Source organism: Xenopus laevis, chromosome 9_10L, assembly GCF_017654675.1.
Source record: "Xenopus laevis strain J_2021 chromosome 9_10L, Xenopus_laevis_v10.1, whole genome shotgun sequence".
Lineage (NCBI taxonomy): Eukaryota > Metazoa > Chordata > Amphibia > Anura > Pipidae > Xenopus > Xenopus laevis.
Window position 1 is genome coordinate 4514773 of NC_054387.1, and position 8883 is coordinate 4523655.

The window sequence follows — 8883 nt, forward strand, 5'->3', positions numbered from 1 at the left end:
TTCGACCATTTGAAAATTGAAGTACTGTCTCTTTGACACTTGGCCACCTTCAACCTGCCAAATTGCTATGTTAGCCTATGGGGACCTCCTAGAACCGATAGCCAAAATTTGGCTAAGTTTTAAAAAGTCAAAGTATTTTTTTTTTAAATCGTTTGAGCGATCGATTAAAGATTTCAACGAACGGTCGAACGATTTTACTTCGACCGAAAACGGCCAAATAAATTCAAAAAGAAAAAAGTTCGACTATCGGATTTGGTCTATTCGATGGTCCAATTTTGAAGTTTTTTAACTTCAAAATTCAACCCTTGATAAATCTACCCCCTAGAGTAGAACCCGATTTCACACCAAGGTTGTTGGGTATTTAAAAATAGTATCAGTATTATGGCTTAATTACCTACAAAGAAACTTAATTGAACATAATGTCCATTAGGCCTCTAGTTCATTAGTGCTTCTAATGAATCTCGCTCCGCTGCTGGCTGACGGCAACATTTTTCGGCAACTTTCTTGCAGTTTTTTAATTCCACAGAAAGGTCATCTTGTCTGGCCCCCAGCTAAATGGTCTCATCAATAAACTATAAGAAGATCAATGAATCTTAAAAAAAAAAAAAAGCCTTTTCTCGTAGAAAAATGTTCTCACCAGAAATCCATTTCCCTTCGCAAAGACTTGGTTTTACAACTAATTGAACACAGGTGTCACTGTTTAGCAATCAGCCTAAATTCAACCTCAGTAAAGTGGATGCTTTGGATTAGCTTCAGCGGAGACTCACTAAGCAGAAAAACTTAAAAGGAAAGGCAGAAACTGTGCAGAAAACCAGCATCAAAGTTGGACTTCTAAGGACCAACACAGAAGCTGACACTCTGGGTCCACGTTTACAGAAATTCAATTTAGACAGTGCCAATTGGAACAGGTACGGGCCTGTGATCCAGAATGCTCAGGACATGGGATCTCCATACTTTGGATCTCCATACTTTGTCTACTAAAAAAAAATAATGCCTCCAATGAGGATTAATTATATCTTAGTTGGGATCAAGTACAAGGTACTGTTTTGTTCTTACAAAGCAAAAGGAAATAACATTTTAAAAATTTGAATTATCTTCTTTAAATTAAGTCAATGCAAGATGGCCATCTAATATTTCTGGATAATGGGTTTCTGGATAAGGAATCCCATACCTGTATAGGAATTGTATATAGGACCATGGTGGAAATAAAAATAGGCTGATGAAGGGAATTCCCTAGACTGGGAAACACTAGGGTCTAAGCCCATCAGAAGATCCTCTGGTGCTCTGATAGGATGGTCTCACGTTGCAGAAAGCTTGGTGAAATACCCCTCACCATATTGATAATTGAATGAATCCAAACATATTCCATAAATATCTCTATGAATGGATTTCCAGTTGTCAGCTCCCAACAGTGTCGAACTGGGACACCAGGGGCCCACCAAAAAACCTTAGATCAGGGGCCGACCCAAAAACCTTAGACCAGGGGTCCACTCAAAGAACTATTATTCTTCCTCTCCTCATTCAACCTCTATTCTCCTAGTCTCTTTTCTTTACATACTATAATCTATTATTCCATCTATGTGGCCTCTTTGTTCTCATAGAAATAGGGAATGGCCATGAAATAGGCTACATGTTTAGCAGCATGAGGGCCCACTGACACCTGGGCCCACCGGGAGTTTTCCTGATATCCCGTTGGGCAAGTCCGACTCTGGCTCCCAATGTCCACCAATCAACTCCAACCAGACCAGTCACAATATAGCATACAATAGTTTAAAATACTATGGCTGTATGGTCGTGGTGCTCTATCCAGAAACCTTGCTGCTTGACTTGGTTCCCGTATTCCATATAGTAAAGAAGTAGGATGGCACACACTGTTGCAATTGTGCTAAAACATAAGTGTTTTATTTGGATCTCGAACACAACGTTTCGGAGGTACAACCTCCTTTATCAAGTGTTCTTGATAAACCCTAGTTTCCAATGTTGATGAGTCCAGAAAATACTGTATATATGATAGGGACCTTAGATTGTAATCACCCGTGGTACTGTGTGTACCGATCGACGATATTAAAACAAAGGCTAATAATATAGTGAATAAAGGATATTATAAGTTATAAGTTACTGAGGAGTTTCATGACCATATAAAAGTACGAGGCCAAAGGCCGAGTGTTTTTATACAGGTCATGGAACTCCGAGGTAACTTCTAATATCCTCATATTTTACAACTGGGGGTACTTTATTTATTATAATACACAAATTTCAGTGAGTCATGTGACAGAAATGACATCAGAACTCACCGTTTATAACTGATGACATCAGAACTCACCGTTAATAAGGATATAATTTACAAGATATTCAAGGCTTTTGTGTATTATATGTAGATATAGATTAGGCAGTGGCTATATCAATGAAACCATAGTGATTTCCTATAAAAGGCCGGAGATTTTACAAGCGAAATTGAACGAATAATTGAATGACATTTTCTGGCAGCTCTTCTATCAATACGACATTGTTCAGCAAAGATAAAAAAAAAAAGGAGCGCAGAATTCTGACTGGTTGCCAAATGAATATTTTTGAGCCGTAGTCATCCTGCATCGCAGTCTTGTGGTGAGAGCCTCTCAGCGACGGGCAGGGTTTTCTTTTGGAGTTTGCTTAAAAGACTTAAGTGGTTTAATGCGAGGGTGGAATCTAATTATGGATGCAAGCTACAAGTCGCTTCCCTCCCTTTCCCACCATTATTGGGTGATGTCTCTCAGAACTAATTCTTAGCTTTTAGGGAACATGTGCTCCCAACTCATCGAGACACTTTTGAGGCTTCAGATAAATAAGGCACTTAGCTCTTTCCTCACTACAATGGTGGCTTTTATGTGCGTTTATTAGAATTAATGACCATGGATAGCCACAAATGCAGGATCAAAGATATTTCTTTTAAAAGCCAGTATACCTTGTATCCATAACTGACGTGAGGGATGTCAGTTAAAAATGATATTTGAGTGGATTTGAACTCTGAACATCCTTCCTTATCATTTCCTATGGCTAACCTATTCTCCTATGTTAGTGGTTGTTCCAGGTCTTCTCCTATAGTTATGTTAGTGGTTGTTCCAGGGTTTCATCTATAGTTATATCAGTGTTTGTTCTAGGGTTTCCGTGCATGCATATTTCTAGAAATTCTAGGAAAACTGCATTGTGGGTACAAAATAGTCGTGTCTTTGCACAAGCAGCACTGGGGGCAGAAACGGACCCTGAGGCTTTCAGTATCGGTTTACACATTCATATAAGGTCAAGTATGAGCACAAGTAAGTCTAGCCAAGCATTAAATAAAAGGGTTGACAAATGAAAGAACCACTTGACCTATGTAATCCTCTTATTCACACCAATACTCAAAGGTCTTACACAGGACAATATTGTGTGGATCTCAAGTACAACCTGAGTGTTGTTACACAAATTGGGACTGATGACATGAAACCCAATGGAGAACCCCTATATCTGTGCTGTCCAGCTGGAGGTCCATTTCCCTGGATGTAACCCCTAGACTACTCAGCTGACCCCTGTGGATGTGCACCATATGGCTAAATGTATGTTGACAGCTTTCAAAAACCAAAATCAAGGCTATTAATATGAAGTTGGTCCTTGCTCTACAGCAGAGATCCCCAACCTTTTTTACCTGTGAGCAACATTCAGATGTAAAAGGAGTTGGGGAGCAACGCAAGCATAATAAATGTTCCTGGGGTGCCAAATAATGGCTGGAATTGGCTATTTGGCAGCCTCTATGTGAATTACCACCATATAGGAGGGTTTTTTTTGGCAGTACACCTGGTTTTTCTGCAACCAAAATTTACCTCCAAGCTAGGAATCTAAAAATAAGCTCCTGCTTTGAGGCCACTGAGAGCAACGTCCAAGGGGTTGGAGAGCAACATGTTGCTCACGAGCTACTGGTTGGTGATCACTGCTCTACAGCATTGAGCCTTAAGACTTGTGGAAAGACTTACCACTAGACTTAGGAGCACATTTGTGAGGACCTAAAGCAAGCAAACTACACTCTAAAATAGTGATTAACAAAAGGTGAATTCCTTGACTAGGCCCCTGGAGACAAAGGTTAAGAAACATTGGTTTAGAGGCTCCGTTTACCAGCAATTTACCTCTAGGGTTCCATGTGTATTTAAACAATTCATATTAGAAGCAGAGAGAAAATTAGAACACAATAACTGGTTTGTACTTTCATACAAAGTCCTTAAGTCACCTTATCATTTGCCACTCTTGCACACCAGATCTTCAGCCAAGGAAAGATGTGTTAGGTTGACATTTTGGCAGACAGAGGTGATTGTGCAAAAGGTTAGACAATCTATACTGAATTACTTAGAAAGGGGGCCAAGGAATGTGCATTGATAAATTGGCCAAATCAGTAGCACTTCCATTGTACTTAAACACATTTTAACTTAGCCTTAGGAGTGCACCCACAACCCCCCTTTTTTGCATCAGTTACAATGACTTGTTCCACACCCCATTGAGCAATGTTATGTAGACTAAGGCTAAGCCTTCTTCATGGTTACTATTTTCTAACCCTAATTTTTGGAGCAAAAGTAAGGCGTAATTAAGGTCATAGGTTTTAAAAAAGCTGGTTCCTCTGTTTAAACATCATAGAAACCTGTAACATAAACCATTTCTATGTCAAAACAACTCAATTGTCATAAAGAAGAAACACCTTGTAGTAATTATCAAGATAGACACATAGTTGTTGAACGTTTTGTTCATTAAGTCCAGAATAAATCTGAAAAAGCCCCTTCGGGCAGTTTCCTATTTATTTCAAAAATAAAAAATTACAAGCTTCATAGCTATTTAATTGTCTTCTCTGGACAGTTCTTTATTGTCCTTTTGATGGTCTGGAAGCAAAACTTTACTGAGATGAGGCTATAGTAGAGGCAAATGAATCTTTCTTTGTTTGAGTCAAGAAGGTCTCATGGTCTTATATGTGTAGGAGTGCTGAAGGGCTAAGTGATCACCTATATCTTGTAGGCTCCTAACCCCCCCCCCCCCACACACACACTCACACACTTTGTCACTTGGCTTGGATCTTTAGATCTTAAGTAGACACCTTCAGCCTTATCCTACTAAAGAGTTAGCCTAGATAGAATATTGATTCTAGTGTCTTTAAGAGCACTCAACCCATGCTTTGTGTCCCAATTCACCAGCAACATATTGCTTTCTATGAACTCTTGCTGCTTCAGAGGAGGCTAAATCATGGAAGACGGCATCCAATGTATGGGTGGGGGGGATCATTTATTTTGTGTAATGTGTTTAATGCCTAAATCACATTCCAAGACCTAGGGTATAAGTATGAAGTCTCTCCCACTGCTGCTCTAACAGATTCTACATTTATGGAAAGCCTTCCCACTAGGTTGAACATGGTGGGATTTGCTTCCCCAAATATGTAAGACATTGGGCACTGATGTTGGGTATCAGGACAGGCTCACAGTTGGGGGACCAATTTATCAGGGCTCTTTGCCTTTAACTTTCATCTCTTCAAACCAGTTCTGCATGGACCATCCTTTGTGCATGAGATTAATATACAGGAGAGACTCCAACCTAAACCATTGGGTGTGGCCTAAATAGCCAATTCCAATAATCATTTGGACACTTGGTGATATAAAATGCTTCTTATTAAGATCTCTTTTTTTTCTTTGATTGGCATACTTTTAGAAGGAATAGAGAAGAAACCATGTATTATATCTCATCTCGCTCATGAGAAATGCAGAATGATTATTTATTAGCTGGCGCCGGTAGCGGAAACACTGAGCCCACATAACAGTCTGGCATCCCAGCATCTCTCAAATGCGAAAGCCTTAGGAACAGTTTTTTAATCATTTTGTAATTGCAGTAATAGAGGAACATTCTCAGAACATCCACCTGTGTAATACCACTGGGTTTTGTAAATGAAGGAATTCAGAGTTCTATATATAGATGTACACACACAAGATACACAAGACTATTCTTCTGCCTACTCCCTCTGATTACTATTGTCTGCTACAGCTTGTGACATTCCTGCTGGACCTCGTCTCCTCACTTCTGGACTCTGGACAGGTGAGGCCTGACATAGGGTAAGCTTTTGGAGGAAGGAGCATGAAAGATCTCTGATGGAGGACAGAGGATAGAGGAGTCCACGCTCTTCCAACAGATCTAGATTACAGGGAGGGAGCAATGTATGCATACGTTTCTTGATAACTCATAACAGAGACACTGAAACTCATGAGTGACAGTGTAATTGTCCCAGGATGTTTTAAATACATAGTAACATAGTAAATTTGGTTGAAAAAAGACACTCATCCATCAAGATCTACCCTTTAAGTCTATATATAACCTGCTTAGCTGCTAGTTGATCCAGAGGAAGGCAAAAAAAAACCCATTTAAAGCCTCTACATTTTGCCTCAGAGGGAGAAAAAATCATTTCAAGATGGCAATCCCTGGATCAACTTGTACTATGAGCTATCTTCCATAACCCTATATTCCCTCACTTGCTAAAAGGCCGCCCAACCCCTTCTTAAAGGAGACTAAACCCTTGCGAATAAAAACCCCTACCCCCCTACCCTACATAGACCCCTCCCTGCTCCCCCCAGCCTAGGTGGTACCTTTGGTAAATGTCCCTAACTCTTTACTTACCCCTTGGTGCAGATTCAGGGCATCGGAGTAGATGGGCACCATCTTCTAATGTATCAGCCTGATTCAGGGAGAGAATCACATCTTCACAGCTCTCACTGTAACAAACCCCTTCCAAATATTAAGACGGAACCTCCTTTCTTCTAAGTGTAATGGGTGACCTCTTGTCAGCTGGAAGGACCTACTGGTAAATAAATCATTAGAGAGGTTATTATATGATCCCCTGATATATTTATATACAGGTATGATATATAAATAAGCACCTCTTCTCCATATGTATACTGTACTACCTTATGCCCAATGTGCACTACCATGACCCACCAGAAAGCCACCCCTCTTTCTTACTTGTCCTCACAGATACACATTTCGTACACATTTTTCAGACTTGTTTTTGTGTTCTACTGCATACATAACATGACATTTGCATGCAACATCTTGGATTGTATCCTTCTGTATTGTCTTTTTGGGAAATGACTGGATCACTACAACCAAGTGATGGAATATTGAGAAAAAGTGATGGAATATTGAGACATTGCTCCAAAGACTTTGCATTTGTTGAACCACAACCTATGTGCAAAGTGTCCTCCTAAAAGGACCATCCACAATTATTAGCTCTCCTTTTTTTTACAGCCTCCAAAAATGAAGCTCTCGCATCTTCCAATGTAAGCCATATAACTTCTCGTTGTTAAAATTAACACCAGGCCTACACTAATATAACTGTGTATTCAGACCTTGCCTGTTTTTCATAAACCTTCAACTACTATCATGAAATGCAGCCCATAACCAAATCCATGTCTTATGACCAAGATCATTGTGATGGTGGACATGACAAATCCAAGGCTAATTATTTAGGATGTGAAAGAGGAAATTAATACTTTGCCCAACGTTCCATGGGATCAAATCCTGCAGAAATTAAAACTGCGGGTTCCCAGCAAAATCAGGCAGAAGTTATATTTTTTTATTTGGTTAAGATACTAGTAATTGTAACTGTTAAAAAGTACATTTTTATTACCCACTACCCACTATGTATGTTGTATGTGTTTGCATATGATTTATACCCGGGTTGCTGAAACTCCACTACCCTGGGGTAACACATGTTATAATCTGGCTCAGTTAAATTAAATCCTCTATATATCAGTCTAGAAAAGAGAAATGCTTTGGAGCACAATATTCAGTTTAATTTATAAGCATCTTAGATGGAGCAAACCTGATACCTTTATTCTCGTTTTAATCAAAGACAAAATATATTTCTGTGAATAGGCATAACCGTCATTTCCTTCCTGAACACGTATAATATTTCTTGAAGCTGAATTCATGTTTATTTCCCCTTATTGCAGCATCTTTGCTATCAACGGTGAATTCAACTCAGAAACAGGCCACAATATGGATATTTCATTATAAAACCCCATTGCTGCGCCATGCAATCCCTTCTGTCGATATTACATAAGCAGTTATGTAGACAGAATCAAGGAACGGCACTTGAGGGCATATTTACAAAAGTTTTTTCTTTTCCTCTGTATTTGGGTTTTCTCCAAATGGCCTTCTAAACACACACATAATCACCGCAGTTTATGCTCCTGTCACTGGGTCCTGCCATAAGGAATTCCGCCCTCGTCAACTGGAATTCATGTAAATTGTTATTCTGTTAGACATATGGGACTGATTTGACTTTTTTTTTTAAACAGCCCGGGGACTTAACCTTGGATTCTGGCTAAATCCTCGACTTGGCAAATTAGCAGTAATGGCAGGGAGCAATAATGGCCATTGTAAACTATATGAGAACAGAGGATCAAGACTGGAGTTCTATTTCTACCATGCCATCTATATAGAAATACTGACTGTGTGTATCCTAGTTTCAGAATATATGGTTAGATTTATGGCTAATAGTGATGTGAAAACTCTAAGACACCCCTACCCAGCCAGCATTCACCCCAGACTAAGAATTTTCTATCTGTTCCCATGCTAGAGAAATCATAGATGGGTGGAGCACCTATTAATGAAGGGAGAAGGATATGGATGGTGATCACCAGAAGGGATGTGGTAGGCCAGAGGGATTCTGAGCCAATTTGTGCACCATTAATAGCTACAATTGTGGAAATAAGTGCCTTTTCTGATTGCATATTTAGTAATATTGGTGCTTAACTGTACCAGTAGTAACTCATAGCAAGAGATTAGCAGTATGCTTTGTCTACTGCCAAGCAAATATCCGTGCCTGTAAATGCAATGGGCTAGTTT